The sequence below is a fragment of the Macaca nemestrina genome, chromosome 2, assembly GCF_043159975.1.
Source record: "Macaca nemestrina isolate mMacNem1 chromosome 2, mMacNem.hap1, whole genome shotgun sequence".
Taxonomy (NCBI): domain Eukaryota; kingdom Metazoa; phylum Chordata; class Mammalia; order Primates; family Cercopithecidae; genus Macaca; species Macaca nemestrina.
In genome coordinates this window covers 58946816-58960627 of record NC_092126.1, presented here as the reverse complement: position 1 = coordinate 58960627, position 13812 = coordinate 58946816, and the positions used below count along the sequence as shown (strand labels likewise).

The 13812-nt window shown below is 42.0% G+C and overlaps 1 protein-coding gene and 1 pseudogene across 3 annotated transcripts in view; one reads left to right on the top strand and one right to left on the bottom strand.

Moving 5' to 3' along the window:
- The window catches only part of LOC105488578 (potassium voltage-gated channel subfamily A regulatory beta subunit 1), a 501524-nt gene that overhangs the window by 354905 nt on the left and 132807 nt on the right, over positions 1 to 13812 (bottom strand). The gene's annotated exons all lie outside the window — the stretch shown is intronic.
- LOC112427840 (U5 small nuclear ribonucleoprotein 40 kDa protein pseudogene) lies at positions 7008 to 10239 on the top strand (annotated as a pseudogene).

Here is a 13812-nt window from a genome sequence, read left to right as displayed (position 1 = left end):
AAACTGTCGGCTGGGCGCATAATCCCAGCCTGTAATCCCAGCACTTTGGGAGGCTAAGGCAGGTGAATCACAAGGTCAGGAGTTTGAGACAAGAGTGGTCAACCATTCATACAGCCAACAGACACATGAAAAAATGCTCATCATCACTGGCCATCAGAGAAATGCAAATCAAAACCACAATGAGATACCATCTCACACCAGTTAGAATGGCGATCATTAAAAAGTCAGGAAACAACAGGTGCTGGAGAGGATGTGGAGAAATAGGAACACTTTTACACTGTTGGTGGGATTGTAAACTAGTTCAACCATTATGGAAAACAGTATGGCGATTCCTCAAGGATCTAGAACTAGATGTACCATATGACCCAGCCATCCCATTACTGGGTATATACCCAAAGGATTATAAATTATGCTGCTATAAAGACACATGCACACGTATGTTTATTGCGGCACTATTCACAATAGCAAAGACTTGGAATCAACCCAAATGTCCATCAGTGACAGATTGGATTAAGAAAATGTGGCACATATACACCATGGAATACTATGCAGCCATCAAAAAGGATGAGTTTGTGTCCTTTGTAGGGACATGGATGCAGCTGGAAACCATCATTCTTAGCAAACTATCACAAGAACAGAAAACCAAACACCGCATGTTCTCACTCATAGGTGGGAACTGAACAATGAGATCACTTGGACTCAGGAAGGGGAACATCACACACCGGGGCCTATCATGGGGAGGGGGGAGGGGGGAGGGGGGAGGGGGGAGGGATTGCATTGGGAGTTATACCTGATGTAAATGACGAGTTGATGGGTGCAGCACACCAACAAGGCACAAGTATACATATGTAACAAACCTGCACGTTATGCACATGTACCCTACAACTTAAAGTATAATAATAATAATTAAAAAAAAAAAAAAAAAAAGAGTGGTCAACATGGTGAAACCCCATCTCTACTAAGAATACAAAAAATTAGCTGGGCGTAGTGGCAGGCGCCTATAATCCCAGCTACTCTGGAGGCTGAGGCAAGCGAATCGCTTGAACCTGGGAGGCAGAGGTTTCGGTGAGCAGAGATCGCACCACTGCACTCCAACCCTGGGCAACAGAGTGAGACTCCCCCTCCAAAAAAAAAAAAAAGGAATGAAATTGTCTTACTTTAAGAAGATACGTTGTTGAGACAGTTGGGCAGAAAAGATAAGACCCGAGGGCAGGGGGAACCTGGAAAGAAGGAGTAGAATATAAAGAAGGCTAAATTGATTTTCTTAAGAAAATGGAAGAAATTTGGAAAATAAGGGTGAAGGAGAAGTGTCCGCCAGAGGAAAAGTAGAGATGAGTGGCATAAACTTAGGCTGAGTTGGTAGAAATGGCTGAGGGACCCTTTAAGAAGGATGCCCCTAGGTCAATGTTAGGTTATTTGCACATCTGCAATGTAAAGCTCAACAATCTCTCCTGAATTTTAATAAATTCTAGTATTAGCCAAGGATTCTCATGAGGCTTTTTATGATCTCTTCTTCACAAAATAAGCAAAATTCTGATTCAATATCTGAATAAATGAGGTACAAAATAGCAGCAGGGCCTGTAAGGTTTTAGACAATCCACAAACTAATTGGGTGAGAGGCTCCTAAATTCTTAGATATCTTGTGGAAGGTATTAGACCTATGATGAGTGAGGGAATAGGGATTTTAAACCCATCTTATATAGGGACTTAAGAAACATGGATACCTCACACTAATATAATTATAAAGTTATTAAAGTTGCTCATGATAAACATTTTGAATAATACTAAAAAGTAAAAAGAAGGAATACAAATAAACTGTAGTCTACCTCCAAATGCAACTAGTTTAACATTTTCATGAATAACTCTCCAATTTCTTTCCTGGTAAAACTTCTCATATAACTTAATAATCTTTTATATACTCCAATGTCACTCCAATATTCTAAACCCATCTTTTCAAATTCCTGTATATTGAACAACAAGGTTGACGTGTCCTAAATTGAGTTCAACATCTTTACTCCCCCTACCCCCACCTCACTGCCTTTCCTCTTTCAGGTAATGACTGAAAGACATTGTGTCAGGGGGACTCTCCTAAATGCCATTATTTTTTCCATCATGTTGGGTTACTTAATTTCTCCCCCAAATGCATTTCACACTGCTCCCTTCTAACCTCTGTCTCGTGTTGTTTTCTCTGCCTAGACTTCTTCTCTCGATAGTTTACCCATCTGTCATGGGCTGAATTTTGTTCCTCTCAAAACTCATATGTTGAAGGCCTAATCCTCAGTATGTCAGAATATGACTCTATTTGGAAACAGAGCCTTTAAAGAGGTAATTCAGTTAAAATGAGATCATTAGGGTGGGCTCTAATCTAAGATGGCTGGTGTCCTTTGAAGAAGAGGAGATTACAACACAGACACACAGAGTAAAGGATGGCCATGGGAGGACACAACCAGAAGGCAGCTCTCTGTGAGCCAAGGAGAGAGGCCTCAGGAGAAACCTATCCTGCCCATACCTTAATCTCAGACTTTCATTGTCCAGGGCTGTGAGAAAATAAATTTCTGTTCCTTAGTCACCTAGTCTATGGTACTTTGCTGTGGCAACCCAAACTAATGTACCATCTTCAAGGCCAATCTCTGTTTCCACCTTCTTCATGTGACATTTCTGTTCTCCTTCCCTGGGGCCTGCATGACACTCTGCTATGGTTTATTTGCCCATCTGCTCTCCTGTGCGAGGCATGAATCCTGCCTCATTCTTCAGGACAGACGATGTTTTAGTCATCTCTATCATCATCATTGCACCTAATTCAGAGCCTTGCATGTGGTAGGTGTTCAAAAAGCAGTTATTGGATTGTACTAAAAAAATTTATTGCAGAATAATTCACTTAAATATTACTGTAAAAAAGTAGAAAATGAATCATTGTAAGCAGTAATAAACATGTCATTTTCTTTTTATTTTTGGCATTCCCCAGGTACCAGGCATTTTCCTCTGATACTGAATACCCAAGAAAAGAAAGTTGTTAGGCAAACCAAAATAAATGTCTAGTCTTTTAAAAGTTTAAATAGGTAAGTACCTCCCTTTTTACATGGTAACATGCTTTAAATCCACAACTAGTCAGTATGGCACAATGAAACAAGCATTGGTTTATGAGTCAGACTACTCTGGTTTCATGCTTGGCTCCACCATTTACTTCCTATGTAACTATTATCAGATTATTTCACCTCCCCAAGTCTGCTTCCTTATCTATAAAATGGAAATGTCCATAAGTACTTTATAGAATTGGCGTGAGGATTGAATTACAAATAAGATTAGAAAAGCTGGATTGGAATCCCAGCTTTCGACCATTTATTGACTGAGTGACCTCTGACAGGTTATTTAATCCTTCTAAGCCTTCATTTCCTCAACTATAGAAGGAGGATGATGGCAATAATAGTACCAAGCTAATAAGCCTGCTGAGATAATTACTTGGGTATCTGAGTAAATGTTCAATATATGTTAAGTGATACAATGTCAGCATTAAAGTGACTAATACAGAGACTAACACATAGATAATATACAATAAATTATATTTATTAATATTACTATACTAGGATGATTTACATTAAAAACATAACTATGGTCATAAATGAAAAGTCTTTTCTTTATACTCAGTCAATTATACATTTTCTAAGGGAGAAGTTCAGTATTTGAAGCAATTCAATCTTTTCCTGAGCAAGAATAGTTTTGAGCAACAGCATTGACAGAGCAATATGTAATCTCATCACTTTCAGTCCATTCTATCATCACCTTTGGTGCTGGGGTTACCCCTCATTGCATGCAGCCAGAACTGTACTTTACAGAGTCATTTCATGCAATGGTAGACAGGAAGATAAAGCTGTTAGTGAAGCTAGCTCAGCTCCGTGACAGATGCCTTCTGAGGGAGTCCAAAATGGGCGGCTTCCCCGACCCAAAACACGTGCACGTGGCTGGGTCCTTCCACGTGACATAACAAGAGTAGTTAACCAGAAGAACGCGGGGGGGTGGGGTCGGTTCCAAACTAGGCAATAATAAAGAATATTTTTTAATTGTTTTTAATTTTATACAATTTTATATCCCCCCCTTCTGGAATGGGAAGAAAAAGTATAAATGGACTATAATTTTGTTTCAGAAGTAGTATTTACATATATGTATAGTATTAGCATGGAACTGTAAACCCTTTTCTTAAATCTTTACTATTTTGAAAATACTGTGTCAAGCACAAAATGAAAGCTTAGTAAATATTCCTTGAATTTCAATTCATCAATAAATTCATATCTATTTCAATGACTTCAGGAAAAATAAAACCTTATATAATATTATATTGGTGATTCTCAAAGAATCACCAGAGTGGAGAAGCAGATGCTCATTACAATTACTTAGTTAAAAAATCATAATAATAAATCTTGATAAATAATTTTATTAAGTAAAAAAACACATTTATTCTGTACCTACCATATGCCAAGTAGGTTCTCAAAAAATAAAGATGAATTAGATTCTCTATCCTTTCAAGGTTGAATAGATAAATCCTCCCCCAATCCGATGGACTCTTAACGAAAAGAGAATTAATTCCAGAAGGGCTTTACTCCCTTTCTGCCACTTTCTCCCATGAAACAATGGAGCAGAGTGGAAAGAAAGGTGAAGTCAGGCTTTATGAGCATCTCTGTTGTGCAACATCTTCTCTTTTCCCCACTAGGGGTAGAAAGAGTGTCTTCTCAAGTTTGTGGGGATTTCTGGAGCAAAACCTCAGAATCAAAGAATGCTGGAGCCAAAGGTCATGGGAGAGGTCTCCTTGCCTCATAGTTCTCAACCCCAGTTTCTAAATGAGTGTGAGGGTCAATATATTCCTGCAGTTTTATGTCTAGTTGAAAACCACTGATAGAGTCTACGGTTTTCCTTTTACAGGCAAGAAAGCTGGTTCACAGGAACACGGAAAGCTTGCCTCAAATCACAGTGGAAACTTGAATCCAGGTCTCCTTACTTCATATACCAAACTTTCTTTACCTGGGATCCCAAGAATAGCTCTAGGAAGTCTGGTGACCCTTCCTAAAATTGTATGTAAAATTTGGATATGGGCCGGGTGCGGCGGCTCACACCTGTAATCCCAGTGCTTTGGGTGGATCATGAGGTCGGGAGTTTGAGACCAGCCTGGCCAACATGGTGAAACCCCGTCTCTACTAAAAATACAAAAATTATCTGGGCCTGGTGGCGGGCACCTATAATCCCAGTTGCTCAGGAGGCGGAGGAAGGAGAATCGTTTGAACTAGACAGGCGGAGGTGGCAGTGAGCCGAGACTGTGCCATTGCACTCCAGCCTGGGCGACGTGGCAAGACTCCGTCGCAAAAAAAAAAAAAAAAAAGGTATACATGTGTACATTCAAATGGGAAGAGGATCCATGGCTTTTGACAAATGCTCAAAAAAATTAAAACCGGCCGGGCGCGGTGGCTCACGCCTGTAATCCCAGCACTTTGGGAGGCTAAGGAGGGCAGATCACGAGGTCAGGAGATCAAGACTTTCCCGGCTAACATGGTGAAACCCCGTCTCTACTAAAAATACAAAAGAATTAGCCAGGCGCGGTGGCCTGTAGTCCCAACTACTCGGGAGGTTGAGGCAGGAGAATGGCGTGAACCTGGGAGGCGGAGCTTGCTGTGAGCCGAGATCGTGCCACTGCACTCCAGCCTGGGTGACAGAGCGAGACTCCGTCTCAAAAAACAATAATAATAATAATTAATTAATTAATTATAACGATAAGTTCAAATTTGCATTAGCTATTTCCCAGGCAATTTTAAGAAGTGTCTCGGTATAGTGAGCAGGATTGGCCAGGTGTGACTCAGGGTTAGAACCCCACATAACGTGATTGGAGAGATGTGGTATGAGCCCCACTCTATAAGAACTCCCCAGTTTCCTCACAGTGTGGCGATTCCTCAAGGATCTAGAACTAGATGTACCATATGACCCAGTCATCCCATTACTGGGTATATACCCAAAGGATTATAAATCATGCTGCTATAAAGACACATGCATACGTATGTTTATTGCGGCACTATTCACGATAGCATAGACTTGGAATCAACCCAAATGTCCATCAGTGACAGACTGGATTAAGAAAATGTGGTACATATACACCATGGAATACTATGCAGCCATAAAAAAGGATGAGTTTGTGTCCTTTGTAGGGACATGGATGCAGCTGGAAACCATCATTCTTAGCAAACTATCACGAGAACAGAAAACCAAACCCCGCATGTTCTCACTCATAGGTGGGAACTGAACAATGAGATCACTTGGACTCGGGAAGGGGAACATCACACACCGGGGCCTATCATGGGGAGGGGGGAGGGGGGAGGGATTGCATTGGGAGTTATACCTGATGTAAATGACGAGTTGATGGGTGCTGACGAGTTAATGGGTGCAGCACGCCAACATGGCACAAGTATACATATGTAACAAACCTGCACGTTATGCACATGTACCCTAGAACTTAAAGTATAATAATAATAATAAATAAATTAAAAAAAAAAAAAAAAAGAACTCCCCAGTTTCCTCCCAAACTTTTGCCTGAAATTGCTTTGTGGGTTAACGGATTTTGTACTATTCAAATGCAGATGTCCCTGGAGAAACAACAGAAGTCACTGTCACACACAATAAAGTTGAAGTCATCATATTGCCTCCAAAAAGCTGTGGAGTAGCTGCAAGCAGATATGAAGGATGGGGAAGGGACACAGGGACTACAGGAACCCTGTACATTGAGGGATGGGAGATCTCCACGGAGGAAATGGCACAAAAATGGAGGCAGGTGGGCCTCAAAAACCCAAAGCACCATCCAGTTGCCGCCGTGATAGAACAGCAGAAGCGTAGGGGCCCAGAGTTACCGCTGGTCCCAGTCAAGCGGCAGCGGCATGAGTTGCTGTTGGGAGCGGCGGGGTCGGGCCCTGGAGCGGGGCAGAAGCAGGCCAAGCCGGGAGCTTTGCTGGTGTTCCTCCCTTCAAGCCCCAATCATGCTGCTCTCTGGACATGAAGGGGAAGTATACTTCTTGAAGTTCCACCCCAACGGATCCACCTATCCATCTGCAGGATTGGACCGACTGATATTGTCGTGGAATGTATATGGTGACTGTGATAACTCTGCCATACTGAAAGGACACAGTGGAGCAGTGATGGAACTGCACAACACCACAGATGGCAGCATGCTCTTCTCAGCATCCACAGATAAAACCGTGGCTGTGTGGGATAGCGAAACAGGCAAGAGGGTTAAAAGGCTAAAGGGACATACTTCTTTTGTGAATTCCTGTTATCTAGCCAGCTTGTTTGCACTAGCAGTGACGATGGCAGTTAAGTTTTGGGACATCTGGAAGAAAGCAGCCATCCAAACATTTCGGAACATGTACCAGGTGTTAGCTGTGACCCCCAGTGACCCAAGTGATCAGATTATTTCTTGTGGAATAGACAATGATATCAAGGTCTGGGACCTGCACCAGAACAAACTAATGTACACCATGACAGGCCATGCAGATTCAGTGACTGGCCTGAGCTTAAGTTCTGAAGGCTCTTGTCTCTTGTCCAATGCAATGGACAATACAGTTCTTGTCTGGGATGTCTGGCCATTTGCCCCCAAAGAGAGGTGTGTAAAGATATTTCAAGGAAATGTGCACAACTTTGAAAAGAACCTTCTAAGATGTTCTTGGTCACCTGATGGAAGCAAAATAGCAGCTAGCTCAGCCGACAGGTTTGTGTATGTGTGGGATACCACAAGCAGAAGAATATTGTATAAGCTGCCCGGCCATGCTGGCTCCATCAGTGAAGTTGCTTTCCACCCTGACTAGCCCATCATTATCTCAGCATCGAGTGACAGCATCGAGACTGTGTGTGATATGGAATGGAAGACTCCAAGGCTACTTGTCTTTGAGACCTCAGACTGCATAAATGACATCAAATGTTTGTTGCCCAGGCTAGTACCCTCCCTTCAGATGACCATTACTGGCAAGAAACAGAGGAGGCGTTGGCCATATTCCGAAAACCACTGCTATCCCATTTCACCAGGATGACTAAGGCAAGCTCCTCGTGGCCTCTAAAATCCACCTGCCAGATTTCAGGGAGTGTTTTATTTTATTTTTTCTTTTTCTTCTATCCTGTTTTGTAATGCCTGACCAATGTGACAAATTTGCTGGTTGGGATTTTTTTTTTTTTTTTTTAGTAATTGGCTTGTATGATATTTTCTTTCTGTATTTCTCTGTGATTTTGTATTAAAAGCCTTAAAAACAAACAAACAAACAAACCCAAAGCACCTCTGTTTTCTGTCGAAGACAGTCCTGAAGGGTAAAAATCCAAACTCACTGCAACAGATCAGAAGCCTCATGAACTGACAATTTGGCTGAGACCACTCTAAGCCCTGTGATGTTCTCCGTCAAATAGTTGAGTAGGTAAATAAATAAATATTGTGGCAGCCAGAGAAACACCATGTTTCTCTGAAGAATTCCACTTGCAGACTTGAGGAAGAGTTCAACAACAAGCATCTGGTAAAGTTAGCTAGAAGCTGCCATATCTTCTAAAAGTGGAAGCTCACTGACAGATGCCCCCTCATTGGCAGCCCAAGCCCAGTCTTCCTGGTGCCTTTTTAGACCCCTGCATTGGTGGGGCTCCATGCCTCCTGATGGGAGGCTGGGCTGCTATGAGAACAAAAGGGTCAGTGGAAGCGACCACGTTGGCTAAATATCAGCCCCTCCAGCTCTTCTCGACCTCAGGCACTCTGACATATAGGGGTAGCTCACCAGCTTTTAAAAAGAGACCTAAAAAAGGACTTGGCAGGTATGGATCCCCGATTTCCCATTGATACTTCGACTATAGGCTGGAACAGTCAGGGTGTCAGGGAAGGGCGCACCCATTCCTTAATGAGTAAAGAAGCATGGCATTCTCTGCTGGGAGAGTTTTATTTTGCTGAATACCATAGATCTTGCTAACTACCTACCCTTCTGATGACTGACTGTTCACACAGCTAAAGAGCTCCTCCTGCTGAATTCTCATCAAGAAACTGGCTGCAGAAAGCAGCTCCTCCTTATAAGCTCGGCATGTAGCCCTCTGTCAGCTACATAATGTTTCTAATTCCTACCCAAGAACAAAACACTAAAAGTTAATTATTACTTGAAGGGAACAAAGAGAGAAAATACCAAGTGTTTAGTTCCTAAAATTATTTTGAGTAAAATTGGAGATAAGAAGGCTAGCCTTGAGCAGTATCTTTGTCCCCAAATGTATAATGTATTAGTCAGAGTTCTCTAGAGAACCAGAACTAATAGGAGGTAAATATAAAGAGATCATTAGAAGGAATTTGTTCCTATGATTATGGAGGCTTAAAAGTCCCATAATCAGTAGTCTGCAAACTGGAGACCCAGGAAAGTTGGTGGTGTAGTTCCAGTCCGAGTCTGAAGGCCTGAGGACCAGGAGAGCCAATGGTACATGTCACTGTCTGAGGGCAGAAGGCCAACGTCCCAGCTCAATCAATTGGACAAAGAGAGTGAATTCTGCCTTCCTCCATCTTTTGTTCTTTTCAGGTCCTCAACTGATTGGATGATGGCCACTCACATCAGGAAGGGCAGTCTGGTTTACACAGTCCTCTGGTACAAATGCTGATCTCATTGGAAACACCCTTACAGACACACGCAGAAATAACATTGAAACAAACATCTGGGCACCCTGTGGCCCTGTCAAGTTGACATATAAAATTAACCATCGCATACGATTTGTTGCATTTTTTTTTTTTTTTGGTTACATAGTGTTAATAAAACTGGATGAAACTTAGAATTAATGCTGTCTTTTAAAGATGGGGAAACTGAGGTCCCTAGAGAGGTTAAGGGACTCCCTTAAACTGAGACTCCCACTGACAGTTGGATAGACCTGGAAGTAAAATCCAGATGAACTATGCTATTTTCTTTTCTACTGACAGCTGGACAGTAATTGCTCTTATTACCTGAATGATTCATAACCCATTTCCAGCGTGTTTAACATTTATAACTAATTAGTTAAAGCTAGGAAGAGTTTCACTTCCAGACATTGAATTTTTTGTGTGTTTTTTAGACCCTCTTCTTCCCATTGTCTTATTACACCCTCACTCCCTCATCTCAGAAACACCCTGGTTATCTCATCGGCCATCTTGATGATGGTTCTGTTGCCCTGAGAGTGAAATCAGGGCTGAGCTTGTTACGAAGAAAAATGCTGAGTCAATTTCTACCCAACTGACAGATTTTGTGGCAGGGCCTTGTAACCAGGGTCCCCGCCCCTCTTAGATATTGACGGCAGTGAATTGAGGCATCCGACACTCAGATCTTCTTCCAGGCTTTTCTTTCTCTCCAGAGGAGAAGCCTTTTCTAAACACTTGCCAGGTGCTGTCGATGAGCCTTACATGTCTTTCCCTAGAAGCAAAATGCTTAAGGTCCACAAGTGAATAAAATACGCACACTAGCTTCTGAAAGAAACTGCCCGATGACAGAAGGACCTTTACATCCAGAGGCATTGGCAAAGTTGTGTGAGGCCACATGGGTAGATTGGAACTGCTCTAGCTTAAAAGGCATTAGATGCCCTGGGATCTCTCCATGGCTAGCAAAACCCAGCTCAGAGAGCGTTCTCAGCCTCCAGTATTCCCCTGGGACTTTCCAGGTCCTATCTCGGTCCTTTGGCCTAAGGTTTTATCCCCTTGTCTTGTCTACTCTGTGACTTCACGCTGACTACCTCTGATTACCTAGAAAGGCCCCTGTCTACTCTCAGTGGCCACTTGCCACTAACCACTGACCTGGGAATAAGTAACAAATCACGTCACCATCCTCATTCCCTTTTGAAAAATGCCGTTTGATGGCCAGATGTGCTGGCTCACGCCTATAATCCCAGCATTTTTGAAGGCCGAGGAGGGTGGATTGCTTGAGGTCAGGAGTTTGAGACCAGCCCAGCCAACATGGCAAAACCCTGTCTCCACAAAAAATACAAAAATTAGCCAGGCGTGGTGGCGGGCACCTGTAATTCCCGCTACTCAGGAAGCTGAGGCATGAGAATTGCTTGAGCGTGGGAGGCGGAGGTTGCAGTGAGCTGAGATTGCACCATGGCATTCCAGCCTGGACAACAAAGCAAGACTCTCTCTCAAAACAAACAAACAAACAAAAAAAGCCATTTGAATTACGCAGAAGGGCAAGGCTTCAAAATTCTGTTACGGAACTCTGCTGTCCCTCTGTCTGTCACACACACCCCCACCCAGAGGGATTTAAGAGTGTGTTTGCTCATAGTATCTGGTTTAATAACAGCTTCTGATGAGTAGAGATCCAAAGAAAATTGTCAGGTTTATGTGTGAATCCACTGGGCATCAAATGCTAGCCCTGTTCCTAGAGATTTTTCTTGGCATATTGCCAAGAAATACAAAACCCAGTCTTGTGTGCAGTTGAAATGTATTCAGAAGGTGTGTGTGATAAGATTTCTCATTAAAGAACACCCCTGGCTGATATACACAGCCTCAAATACATTTTACTACCAGAAATCACTTGGTCAGATTGAATAATTACAAAGATACTAGAGAAGTCTGTGATTTGTAAAAATAAGCTTACAAAATGGAATCCACTAATAGGCTAGGCATTTTTGTCACTGATTTGAAAAGAAATTTCAGAAACTGACTGTCCAAAGAACACGGTTATGTAGGTAGAGATTAGCGGCCCTGTAGTGTTTTAACTCTCTGGAGGGTGTAGGGGAAATGAAGAGCCCTCGAAATAAACACTTTGAACAGCAGAGTACGTTCACATTGGACTCTTTCTTGCGACTGGCTTCTTAAAGCAGAAAACGTTATACAAATATGAAGAACTGTCTTCAGAGAGGACATATTTCACATTCCTGCCCTTTAATGGTCCTAATGTTGTAAAATTGGATAAAGAACATATTGCCGCTAAATGAAAAGTATAAATCTCTTTCTCACTTGCTATCCCAATTTCCCTCAAGGAAATTCTTTCAAGCACTCTGCTTTATAGTTAATGCTAATTTCTCCATGGCCAAAGGACCACTGGGGAGAAATTTGTGTTTAAAATGTAGTCATATGGATTAGGATTCTTCAGGAAAGCAATTATTCAATGACATTTATAGAAGAAAGAAACCAATATAGACTATTCTCACTCTTACAATGGATGTTCCTGCAAGGGGCAATACAGGTCCACATGATACAAATGGGAACTGATTTAAGTGTGTGTGTGTGTGCGTGTGTGTGTGTATGTGTGAAGTTTCTAACTATGATCTGGTGCTCAGAGTTGACAGAAATGGTCTTCAGCAACATACTTAATCAACTATAAATTCTTATCCTTGTGTAGCTCACACAAAGGTAGACATACACAATTGGGTAAAAGCCAACTCACCCCCAAAGAGCAGTGTATGTAATTCCTGGATCAATTGAACAATTTGTTTCTCAGATGTATTCAACTGAAAGATCTGTCCTTGGATATTTATATCAAAACATACTAAAACCAACAGTCAAAACATCGTATTAGTTAACAGGAGATTGTTCTGCTATGTGCAGCAAAAGGGAATTGAAAACATTTCCAAATCAATCACACCACATAAATTTGGCCATATGTAAGTCCAACGTATGATAAACTCCTCTTGTGGTCTTGCACTTTGCTTTACATTTATTCCAATAGGACTCAATGTTTGGGGTGTGCATGCCAAGTAATGACATGAGACAGAAGTTGGGAGCAATATGGTTAACCGGAGCATGTTGGAAACCAAGGAGAGGCTGAATATTGTTATATGTAACCCATGAATTGTAGTGAATGGTAGAACTAGGCTAAACTGTGCACTGCAAAACAGGTGGCAAAGTTTGGATACAATTGTCATCAGCAATTTCCAAATAACAAACAGCTGATTGATGGATAGTAGCTACCATACCAAAAATCCATATTTGCCCTTTCTGGAGCACGGCCATGATGACACTTCGTTTTGTGGCTTAAACAGGACTTGGCAATTTGCAACTAATGACATGTACCTCCAAGCTGTATCAGATGTAGTTCCAAGTATTCTTGGACAAGTATCCTTTGCAACAGAAATTGTAGGTATCAACCACAGTAGGAGCCAGAATGCCAATAATTGCAGTTGTTGCTTTCTCTATGACTTCATAAAACCATAAGAATAGGTAAAGTCACATTTTCAGGGAAATGTTGCACTTAGTAAAAAAAAAAAATTCCTTAGGAAGGGAAACCCATGACGATTGGCCCCACAGGGACAAATTGTTCAATTGATCCTAATTCCTCTCTCTTCTTCCCAGTTTGGAGAAGAGATTCAGCTGATCAGAAAACACAATATGCTTGGACCGAAGAGAAACAGGAAGCTGGGAGGCCTTCTGAGCCCAGAGAAAAGTCAGTCTCAGGATGAGTATCCTTGGGCAGCAGAGGGAAGAAGGGCCTCTTTGGGAATATGATTGATCAGGGCACTGTACTTAAAATGAACTTTGAACAGAAACTGCAAGAAGACTGTATTAGTCCATTTTCACACTGCTATAAAGAACTATCTGAAGCTGGCTAATTTATAAAGAAATGAGGTTTAATTGACTCACAGTTCTGCATGGCTGGGGAGGCTGCAGGAAAGGTACAATCATAGCAGAAGGCGAAGGGAAAGCAAGCACATCTTACCATGGTGGAGCAGGAGAGAAAGAGAGCAAGCAGGGGAAGCACCACATACTTTCAAAATGTCCGATCTCATGAGAACTCTATCACAAGACAGCACTAGGGGGATGGTGCTGACTATCAGAAACCACTCCCATGATCCAATCACCTCCCATCACAACCCACCTTC